Consider the following 12,167-nt stretch of genomic DNA (forward strand, 5'->3'; position numbering starts at 1 on the left):
CACCCCTCCATAAATGGCTTTCTCTGACATCCAAGAGGGCAGATTTCCAGCAAGTTCTGGAGGATAGATTTCCAACATGTTCTGCCAGTGTGACACTACAATGACTTTCTCTGCCATCCAGTTAGTCATGGCCACCCTATCCTCCAACAAGATATGGATTTCAGTCCCAGAAGGGTATCTTCCTTAAGCACCCTGTATCAGCCCTACAGGTAGTAGCTATTCACTCTACTTCTTACTAGCCAACCCATCACTACTCCAATCTCCTGTTACCTGTTCAAATTACTGTGTGGTTTCTGAATGGAACCTGAAAGTTGTTGCAATGAGTTGAAAAGGCTAAGTAGCATAGACCTAAAATGAGAAATTTTATTACCTACATAAAATCCACATGCTTCTGCTTTATTCACAATCTACCAATGAAAAGTAATACATCACTGTAAACAGTCAAGTTAACATGTTTAAGGGCCTAAGGAGCCCTACCTGGTACACTCTGCTTCATGAAGTTACTCAAGCTTAATATTCAGCTCCCTGAAGCTAAAGGCAGCATTTTCTTTGGAGACACTCATGAAATAGTTAACACAACCACATATTTTATAATACACCTTCCAAAATACGGAAGAAACTTCTTAGCATTCATTTTACTTTCTGTGCTAAAAAAAAATTTTATTTTTCATGCAGAATATCGAAAACCAAAACAGCCTAGGCATGCCCTGTGTTGGCCTGAAAAATCTAGTGTTCTACTTGGCCCTGACCCACACAATATCCTCCAGTTGAGCAGTCTTTATAAGTTTCAGAACACTTTTCACCAAATCAAGTTTGTGTCTAAGTCGCAATTATAAAGTCTCCAAATCAGTCATGAACCATTAAAATAATATCTGCAAAAAAACCTTTTTAAAGTATATAATCAAATATATGCTGAGTACCCACAATGAATGAGACCCTGTAGAATACTGCAGTAATAAGACAAACACAGTTCCTGCCCTCAGAAAACTGAAAGTGAGGATGGAGAGCAGGTAGAGAGGAGAGGCAAATAAGCAATTTTAAAAGAGTATGGGGCTTCCCTGGTGGCACAGTGGTTGAGAGTCCGCCTGCCAATGCAGGGGACACAGGTTTGTGCCCCGGTCCGGAAAGATCCCACATGCCACGGAGTGGCTAGGCCCATGAGCCATGGCCGCTGAGCCTGCGCATCCGGAGCCTGTGCTCCGCAACAGGAGAGGCCACAACAGTGAGAGGCCCGTGTACCGCAAAAAAAAAAAAAAAAAAAGAGTATGATAGGGACTTCCCTGGTGCTCCAGTGGTTAAGAATCCGCCTTCCAATGCAGGGGATGCGGGTTCGATCCCTGGTCGGGGAAACCAAGATCCCCCATGCCGCTGGGCAACTAAGCCCGTGCCCTGCAACTACTGAGCCCGCGTGCCACAACTAGAGAGCCCACGCACCACAACGAAAGATCCTGCATGCCACAACTAAGACCTGACGCAGCCAAATACATAAATTTTGAAAAATAAAATTAGAAAAATAAAACAAGCTATAGGTTAACCATTTGACAAGCTTCCCCTTTATCTGATCAACACCATAAGGTAAAGAGATTAGGTATTGTCAATCCAAGATTACAAGCAAAGTAGTAGAGAAATCAGCTGACTTGTCTAAGTAAGGCTCCACAACTAATACTTGAAATACCAGCATTCACCTTCCTCACCTGGTTCCAAGAAGAGCTCCAAGATGCATCTTTTCAATCTAGTCTGGGGAGGCAGGCACCACTCCTGTACAGGATTGAGTGAGATTAGTACTCTAGGCAATAAGTACATAGGGAGGTTCATTTGCTCAGAAAGTTTACTGCATTGGATTTCCCTGGTGGCACAGTGGTTAAGAATCCGCCTGTCAAGGTAGGGGACACGGGTTCGATCCCTGGTCCGGGAAGATCCCACGCGCCGTGCCGCAGAGCAACTAAGCCCGTGTGCCACAACCACTGAGCCTGCACTCTAGAGCCTGCAAGCCACAACTACTGAGCCCGCGTGCCACAACTACTGAAGCCCACGCGCCTAGAGCCTGTGTTCCGCAACAAGAGAAGCCACTGCCATGAGAAGCCCACGCACTGCAACGAAGAGCAGCCCCTGCTCGCCGCAACTAGAGAAAGCTCCCGTGCAGCAACGAAGAACCAACACAGCCAAAAATAATAAATAAATTTATTTTAAAATTTTAAAAAAAGTTTACTGCCTTAACAAAATGATGTGGGGATCCCAAACCTTTCAGACACTAGAGACAATAACACTCCTGTGCCTTTTTCACACTACAAGGAAGCAAGGCCACAGAATGTGAGGAAGAGAAACTAAATAGTGGGGACACCAAAAGTTTCAGAACCAGGCTTGCCCTTAAGAACATCACATATTCTCTCTACAACTTTAGACATCACCTAGAAACTGAACACAACATTGCCAAAGTCCCCACACTCTAAAATAATGTCTAAGACTCTGAAACCATCCCACCTGAAGAAAGCATGGTATCTGGAAACCTTCACATTATAGCTCCAATGTTTGGGTGATAATATAATCTTGGAGGGTGTCAAATCTCCCAGGAAATACGCTGAGTGCTGGCAACCAGCATCAATGTCCATGGTCAGGAGAAAACTTTGAGAAGAGCGGTTGAAATTGTATCCTTACGCAGAGAAAAAACCACAACATCTAAATCCAGTAGCAGTTGCTATTTGCATTATAAAACTAATTTATAAGCCAACTCAAAAGAAATGAGGTCTCCCACCTTCCCCCACTCTCTATCCTGGCAGAGGAGAAACCATATTGGCATCGCCAGTTCAGCTACCAAGACAATGCTATAGTTCAGATGCAAGGCCTCTGTGGGGCTCCATTAACAACATCTGTTAAGACAAAATTTGAATTTTTTTTAGGAGGGGCCGTGTTGGGTCTTCATTGCTCCACGCAGGCTTTCTCTAGTTGCGGCGAGTGGGGGCTACTCTTCGTTGCAGTGCGCAGGCTTCTCATTGCAGTGGCTTCTCTTGTTGCAGAGCACGGGCTCTAGGAATGAGGGCTTCAGTAGCTGCAGAACGCAGGCTCAGCAGTTGCGGTGCATGGGCTCAGCAGCTGCGGCGTGCGGGCTCTAGAGCGCAAGCTCCGTAGTTGTGGCGCACAGGCTAAGTTGCACTGCGGCATGTGAGATCTTCCCAGACCAGGGACCGAACCCAAGTCCCCTGCATTGGCAGGTGGATTCTTAACCACTGAGCCACCAGGGAAGTCCAAAATTTGAATATTTTAATAGGGAAAACTGAAGTAATAATAATACATAAAAACAAAAAAATTGACTTGGGAAGAAAGTAGAGCCAAGCAATGCTGTCAGTATACCAAAGCCACTCACATAGTCTTCAGCAGACCCAGCAGTCAGACTGGATACAGGGAGCAAAGGGTACAGTTATCAAAAGGCTCCACGATGAGCCCAAAGGAGAAACAAAGTCCTCTGCATAGCTTTTAGGGCTTATCAGTCAAATGAAGAATGTCGGAACCAATTATCTGAACTTTTTTCTAACAAAGGATTTTACCTTAATCTCAGGTTGTACGAGGACTAGAAAATCAACCGGCTTTGTTCAGGGGGTATGACCCTAACTACAGTCTTACACTTGAAAAGATAAAACTCTTAAAGGAAAGTTGGTTTTGATTTGCTTTCATCACCTTCAGATAAGGATTTTTACCCTCAATAAGTTTTACAAACAGCTCCAAGATCCTTCGCCCTCCCACAGGGCCAGTATTTCAATAAGGACCACATACAGCAATAAGGTTTGCTCACAGCACAGATTATAGTTTCCCAAGTAAATTGCTTACCTACCTAAAGCCCAATTTCCCAGGTATCAGGCCAGGGTGCACAGCTGTGGAGGAGAAAAGGAAAAGCTGTCCACATTTAAAAGATGAGTAAACTAGGGACTTCCTTGGTGGTCCAGTGGTAAAGAGTCCACCTTCCAATGCGGGGGACACACGTTCGACCCCTGGTCAGGCAACTAAGCCCGCATGCCACAACTATTGAGCTCGCACACCTCAACGAGAGGGAAAACTTGCACACCACTAGAGAGAAGCCCGCGTGCCTCAACTCGAGAGAAACCCGAGCAGATGCACACCGTAATGAAAAGATCCCGCATGCCTCAACAAAGATCCCGTGTGCCGCAGCAAAGAACCGATGCAGCCAAAAAAAAAATAAGGAAAATAAATTAAATAAATAAATATTTTTTAAAAACTGATATATCATTTAAAAAAATAAAAGATGAGGACACTAAAGCACACAGAAGGTAATCAGATGAAAGCTAAAGTAGGAAAAGGAAAGCTTTATTTGGCCCACTTTATAATAGGTTATGAATCTAAACATTCGTCTAAGCTCACAACAAATATGAAATGCATGTTACTCTTCTTTAAAGAGAGCAAGTGAGGGAATTCCCTGGCCGTCCAGTGGTTAGGACTCCATACTTTCACTGCCAAGGGTCCGGGTTCGATCCCTGGTTGGGAAACTAAGATCCCACAAGCCATGCAGCACGGCCAAGGGGAGGAGGACGGAACAAGCATTTCACTCTAGAAAAACAAACATCAAGATCTATTTTGTATAAAAAACAAATTATATAGTATCTTTACTCATAATTGTCAAAACTTAGGAGTAACCAAGATGTCCTTCAACTGGTGAATGGATAAATAAATGGTGGTACACCCACACAATGGATTATTCAGCACTAACAAGAAATGAGCTATCAAAGCTCTGTAAAGACATGGAGAAATCTTAAATGTACATTACTAAGTAAAAGAAGCCAATCTAAAAAGGCTACATACTGTATGACTCCAACTACATGACATTTTAGAAAAGGAACAGTAAAAAGATTAGTGGGACTTCCCTGGTAGTCCAGTGGCTAAGTCTCTGTGCTCCCAATGCAGGGGCCCAGGTTCAATCCCTGGTCAGGGAACTAGATCCCACATGCCGCAACTAAGAGTTCACATGCTGCAACGAAGATCCTGCGTGCAGCAACTAAGACCCAGCACAGCCAAATAAATAAATAAAATAAAATAAATAAATAAATAAGATTAGTGATTGCCAGAGGCTGAGGGAGAGGAAGGGATGAACAGAAGAACAGAGATTTTTTTTAGGACAGTGGACTATTCTGTATGATACTATAATGGTAGATATATGTCCTTATACATTTGTAAAAACCCATAAAAGGTACATAAACTACAGACTTTGAGTGATAATGATGTGTCAATGTACGTTCATCAACTGTAGCAAATGTACCACTCTGGTGTGGAATGTTGATATGTATGAGTGGGGCCTAGGGGTATAAGGGAACTCTCCACTCAATTATGCTATGAACCTAAAACTGCTCTAAAAAACAAAATCTATTTTTTATCTTTTTAAATAATTTTTATTTATTTATTTATTTAAGTTTTGGCTGCATTGGGTCTTTGTTGCTGTGCACAGGCTTTCTCTAGTTGAGGCGAGTGGGAGCTACTCTTGGTTGCGGTGCGCAGGCTCATTGAGGTGGCTTGTCTTGTTGCAGAGCACGGGCTCTAGGCGCACGGGCTTCAGTAGTTGTGGTGCACGGGCTCAGTAGTTGTGGCTCACGGGCTCTAGAGTGCAGGCTCAGTAGTTGTGGCACATGGGCTTAGGTGCTCCATGGCATGTGAGATCTTTCCAGACCAGGAATCGAACCTGTGTCCCCTGCACTGGCAGGTGGATTCTTAACCACTGTGCCACCACGGAAGTCCCAAAATCTATTTTTTTTAAAGCCAATTTTTTTGTTTTGTTTTTGCTCTTTTATTTTGTTTTTTTGGGCCATGCTGTGCGGCATGAGGGATCTTAGGTCCCCAACCAGTGACTGAACTCATGCCCCCTGCAGTAAAAGCACAGAGTCTTAACCACTGGATAGCAAGGGAAGTCCCCCAAGAGACAAATTATTCAAATGTTCTAATTTTTTATCTGGGTGGTTGTTAGGTATATACAGGTGTAAAAAACCATCTAATTTTGTGTACTTTATATATTTTTTATGCTTCAATAAGAGTTACTTTAAAAGAAGACAAAAATTTAACAGGGAAATCTAATCATTTGAGGGGCAAAAAAAAAATATGTACTTAAACGAACACTGAAGCAGAGCCTATTTATCATGACAAGGCATGGGCACTGATACTCCCTGGCTGTGTGGCCTAAACATTATTCTCACTTCATTTCGTCAAATGTAAAGTGAATGTACTACTACTTGTCTCATAGGTCTATTAAAAAAGAAATTCCTTCTCTTATCCACTTAGTTATTCAAAAGAAAAACATGAAGACCAGGGAATAAAAATTCCAATCAAGCAAGAGGAATACTAAATATTAGTTCTCTCTCCCAACAAACTGTAAAAAATACAGTAAACTGGGGACTTCCCTGGTGGTGTAGTGGTTAAGACTCCACGCTCCCAATGCAGGGGGCCCAGGTTCGATCCCTGGTCAGAGCACTAGATCCCACATGCATGCTGCAACTAAGAGTTCGCATGCCACAACTAGAAGATGTGTCCTAAGGTAATAGCCTCTTCACTTTAAGCCGTTTGGCTCATGAAAGGTTTCATAGGAGCACTCTACTTCCATCTGAAAGCATTCTACTTTCACTGGAAATCAAGGGAAATATGTATTACAGCTGAAACAAGACGGCAGAGTGTCACCTGGTTCCACCTCAGCTGGGAATGTATACCAGGCAATTCAAATTTTTCACCATTTCTGGTCTGCAAAGGGTTTTCTCTGATCACTGGAGTGGCTCAAATTTTAATTCATCACCAAACTTTAAAATCAGGAAATTTCACATGAAAATCCAGATTTCTGATTTTCCTTTAAAAAAGAAACCCAAAATCACAAGATCTGGTAACACAACAACTGGCTAAAACTAAGAAACAGTGCCCCTTCCAGCAGGGCCTGTGGTTGCTAGATCACCAAAGTCCCCACCACTCACCACTGCCCTTACACCCTGCTTCCCTAATTTACTGCCAGTTAGCCCTTGATGTAAATGCATCGTTTACCAACCCAGATGCTCATAATATACTGATCTTCGTACAATCAGTCCTAGTCACAGCAGTATTACTCCTACTGTCACTACCCGTCTTAGCAGCTGGAATTACCATACTATTAACTGACCAGAACCTAAACACAACCTTCTTTGATCCTGCAGGAGGGGGAGACCCAATCCTGTATCAACATCAATTTTGATTCTTTGGTCACCCCGAAGTATATATTCTAATCCTTCCTGGCTTCGGAATAATTTCACACATTGTAACCTACTACTCGGGAAAAAAAGAACTTTTCGGGTACACGGGAATAGTCTGAGCCATAATTTCTATCAGGTTCTTAGGCTTTATCGTATGGGCTCATCATATATTCACAGTTGGTATAGATGTTGACACACGGACATATTTTACATCCGCCACTATAATCATTGCTATCCCCACAGGAGTAAAAGTCTTTAGTTGATTAGCAACACTTCACAGAGGGAATATTAAATGATCCCCCGCTCTAATATGAGCCTTAGGTTTTATTTTCCTCTTCACAGTAGGTGGCCTAACTGGCATCGTTCTAGCTAATTCATCACTAGACATTGTTCTTCATGATATACTATGTAGTTGCCCACTTTCACTACGTACTTTCAATAGGAGCTGTCTTCACCATCATAGGAGGATTTGCCCACTGATTCCCACTATTCTCAGGATACACACTTAATCAACATGAGCAAAAATCCACTTTATAATTATATTCGTAGGTGTAAACCTAACATTCTTCCCATAACATTTCTTAGGCTTATCCGGCACACCTTGACGATATTCCGACTACCCAGACGCCTACACAACATAAAACACTATATCAATAGGCTCTTTCATCTCACTAACAGCAGTTATACTAATAATTTTCATTATCTGAGAAGCGTTTACATCCAAACGAGAAGTATTAACAGTAGACCTCACCTCCACAAACCTTGAGTGACTAAATGGATGTCCTCCACCATATCACACATTTGAAGAACCAGCATACGTCAACCCAAAATGATCAAGAAAGGAAGGAATCGAACCCTCTCTAATCAGTTTCAAGCCAACACCATAACCACTATGTCTTTCTTTATAAATGAGATATTAGTAAAACCTTACATAACTTTGTCAAAGTTAAGTCACAAGTGAAAATCCTGTATATCTCCATGGCATATCCCTTTCAACTAGGCTTCCAAGATGCAACATCGCCCATTATAGAACTCCTACACTTCCATGATCATACATTAATAATTGTTTTCCTAATTAGCTCCCTAGTCCTCTATATCATCACCCTAATACTTACAACCAAACTAACACATACCAGTACAACAGACGCCAAAGAGGTAGAGACTGTTTGAACTATCCTTCCAGCCATCATTTTAATTCTAATTGCCTTACCCTCCCTACAAATCCTCTACATAATAGATGAAATTAATAACCCTTCTCTCACTGTAAAAACAATAAGCCACCAATGATACTGAAGCTACGAATACACCGACTATGAAGACCTAAATTTCGACTCTTACATAATCCCAACATCAGACCTAAAACCAGGAGAGCTACGACTACTAGAAGTGGACAACCGAACAGTCTTACCCATAGAAATAACAATCCGAATGCTAGTCTCCTCCGAAGACGTATTACACTCATGAGCTGTGCCCTCCCTGGGCCTAAAAACAGATGCAATCCCTGGACGCCTAAACCAAACAACCTTGATATGAACATGACCAGGCTTATTCTACAGGCAATGTTCAGAAATCTGTGGCTCGAATCATAGTTTTATACCAATCATTCTCAAACTAGTACCTCTAGAGAACTTTGAAAAATGATCTGCATCCATACTATAATCTCATTAAGAAGCTAAACTAGCGTTAACTTTTTACGTTAAAGATTGAGAGCCGGGCTTCCCTGGTGGCGCAGTGGTTGAGAGTCCACCTGCCGATGCAGGGGACACGGGTTCGTGCCCCAGTCCGGGAGGATCCCACATGGCACAGAGCGGCTGGGCCCGTGAGCCATGGCCCCTGAGCCTGCGCCTCCGGAGCCTGTGCTCCGCAATGGGAGGGGCCACAACAGTGAGAGGCCCGCGTACCACAAAAAAAAAAAAGTGGCATCTTAGCCAGGAAGCAGGTTGAGCCACATAGCCCCTTCTGAGACGCAGAATTGCTTTCTGTTCTCAGGCTTCAGTCATGCACTTTGAGCAAGTTCTGCTGCCTCCTGCAGAATGAGAATGGGCCTCCATAAGGTGCTAGAGTGCAAGCACTCCAGGCAGGGTAGGAGGTGGAGATCCATGGCCAAATTCTCATTTCTACTTGCCCATTCCCTGCATTTCCCTATTTAATTAGAGGGTGTTCTCAGACAAATTTAGCACATTTTTGTAAACATTTAGTCCTTATCTACTACATGCAGGTACAAGACACAAAAACACAATCTCTATAGGAAAGGGGTTAGGTCTAATCAGAGAAAACAATTATTCTCAAAAGAGTATATACTGTGTTTTTTGTTTGCTTGTTTGGTTTTTTAATACAGGCAATGATACTACTGCAGTTCAGAGGGAGTGGAGTATTCCCAAGAACTGGAATGTTTCGGGAGTGTTTCATAAAGGAGGTAGGAGGGATGTGAGCTAGACTCTGGAGAAAGGCAATGAGGGGCAAAAGCCAATGGATTAGCTGGTAAAAGGATCTGTGTAAGTAAATATCATGTATGGAATGTTTACCAAACCATTTGGTTAGTGGGGTTAGGACAAACCCTGAAGAGGTGGGTTGGGGCCAGCTGGGCAGCAGCACCTTAAATGCCACATTAGGACATCAGATCTCATCCCATAAGTCTGCAGCAGTTTGACTTTGGTGTAGGATCTCCATAGTTGTGAATTATGTCTGTTGCTCATAATAGTTAAAAGTGTTGACATTTACAGGTGAATTATGTAAATACAAAGTTAAAGTAGATGGAAGGGCCACTATTCTAACATCCCTACTCACCTGCACTTAAAAATGCCCAGCACAGAAGTACTGCTATTAGCTATCTCTGAGTAATAACATACACTGAATCAAGCAAGCATCATCCAATACTCATAAGTATTCATGAGGCCGTAAAAGCATTAAACAAAGGCAATAAAGTTCTTGGATATTCTATAATTTCCTTGGGGCAGCAGTTCTAACACAGGGTTAGACTACGAATGGACTTTAATGGACCCCCTGACCTCCCTAAAATTGCATGCAAAAGTTAGTGTAGTGAAGTTAACTGAGTGGATCTGTCTCTTACTATATCTGAAAGAGGTCAGATACCCAAAATATGTTAAGAGCCTAACTTAGGGTTGTTTTAATAGAAAACAGCAAGAATCTGGGGACTTCCCTGGAGGCCCAGTAGTTAAGACTTCGCCTCCCAATGCAGGGGGTGTGGGTTCCATCCCAGGTTGGGGAGCTAAGATCCCACATGCCTCACAGCCAAAAAACCAAATCAGAAAACAGAAGCAATATTATAACAAATTCAATAAAGACTTTAAAAATGGTCCACATCAAAAAAAAAAATCTTAAAAAAAAAAAAGGAAAGAAAAAGAAAACAGCGAGAATTTAACCCTGTGGCAGCCTTAACTTTCTAAAGGAAGTGTTAATCAGAGGGGGGTGGGGAGCTAGATTGAGGCCATTTTGAGAAGTTCCTAATATTTTCATATCTCCCTCCTTTCTTGTAAAGAACTGCCCAAGGAACTAGTCTCACCAAAATCAAAACTCATTCAACATTCGAAAAATGGCCCAAGGGAGGGTAATGAAATATCTAAAAACTACTCACTCAACTTCTCTCTCTTCTCACAAGAAAGGGAAAAAGCAAGAGGCCACCAGCTGCCTCTGGTTTCAGCATCTTCTCCAAAAAGATCTCCTGACCAAACAGCTAGTTTCCTTCAAAATTACACATTCTGAGGCGACAAGATCCTGACACAAACCCACAAAGTACTGCTGCTTGACTTCTTAGTCGTCTCAGGCAGGCTTGCTGTAAGACCATATACAGGAGCCTATGCTGAGAAGCCAAAGGACCACAGGAAAAGAGAAATGTGTTTTGGAGCACTCAGAACTCTTCCTAGACCTGCACACCTTGCCCAGCGTCTCTAACCCTCCTACCCTCACAAGAAGCGGGGGCTGGCGGTCTGTTATCATTGAGCAAGATACATTTACTCTATTAAAAGTTAATTTGGGGCTTCCCTGGTGGCGCAGTGGTTGAGAGTCCGCCTGGCGATGCAGGGGACGCAGGTTCGTGCCCCGGTCCGGGAGGATCCCACATGCCGCGGAGCGGCTGGGCCCGTGAGCCATGGCCGCTGAGCCTGCGCCTCTGGAGGCTGTGCTCCGCAACGGGAGAGGCCACAACAGTGAGAGGCCCACATACCACACACACACAAAAAAAATTAATTTAGCATTCACGAGACAAAAAGAAGTTTCATTTCTTTTTCTAACATACTCCCACATTTCCTTTGTCTCCTGATTACACTTGCCAGATTATCTCTTTAGGAGATAAAAATCAATCAACTCACCACCATAATATTCACTTTCTCCCAGAGGCAAAAGAGCCTTACCACAACTACAAAGAGTGGTGGCCCAGAACCAAAGAAATTCTGTCCCAAAATAAAATTCGGGTATCATGGACATTTAACCAGGCCCTTCAGGAAGAAGCAAACGGTAAGCTCCGAGAAGCACAGAAGGCAGGCGCCGGGCAGAGGGCCTTCGCCCTGCCAGAATCACAGGGCCGTCACACTGGACTGCCTGGTTCGCGGGGGGCTTTCGACTGTTTCGTCTCATCTTAGTCTCAAGCGCTCTGAAAGTCAGTCGCAGGAGCGACATCTAAGAAAATGGTACGTGTGTTTCTCACCTGGGAACAACACAAGACCCCGGAGAGCATCAAGCTGGCACTGGACACGTTTCGGCGCTGCGGGTCAGCGGAGCCCAGGGCTGTAGTCACAGAAACTAGTTTCCCGCTACACCTCGGGAGCGGGGCTCTCGGACCTCCACCCCGAGGCCGTCCTCCGACCTCGGCACCAGCATCTAGGAGGCTCCACGGGCGGCCCGTCAGGACGATCGAGCGATGCTCAGCCGATACCCCTTCCCTGCGCGCGCCAGCTCCAACCCCGCGCCCGCCGCCGCCCGCCCCGCGGCGTCAGGCCGGTCTGTCGG

At 43.8% G+C, this 12,167-nt stretch overlaps 1 non-coding gene across 1 annotated transcript; it reads left to right on the top strand.

Annotated features, from left to right (window-relative positions):
• The first annotated feature begins 4,868 nt into the window (after window positions 1–4,868).
• Window positions 4,869–4,940, top strand: TRNAG-CCC (transfer RNA glycine (anticodon CCC)). The gene has a single exon. It is a non-coding gene; the product is annotated as a tRNA-Gly (tRNA).
• The last annotated feature ends 7,227 nt before the right edge of the window (window positions 4,941–12,167 follow it).

Source organism: Lipotes vexillifer, unplaced genomic scaffold (genome assembly GCF_000442215.2).
Source record: "Lipotes vexillifer unplaced genomic scaffold, Lipotes_vexillifer_v1.1 scaffold1004, whole genome shotgun sequence".
Taxonomy (NCBI): Eukaryota; Metazoa; Chordata; class Mammalia; order Artiodactyla; family Lipotidae; genus Lipotes; species Lipotes vexillifer.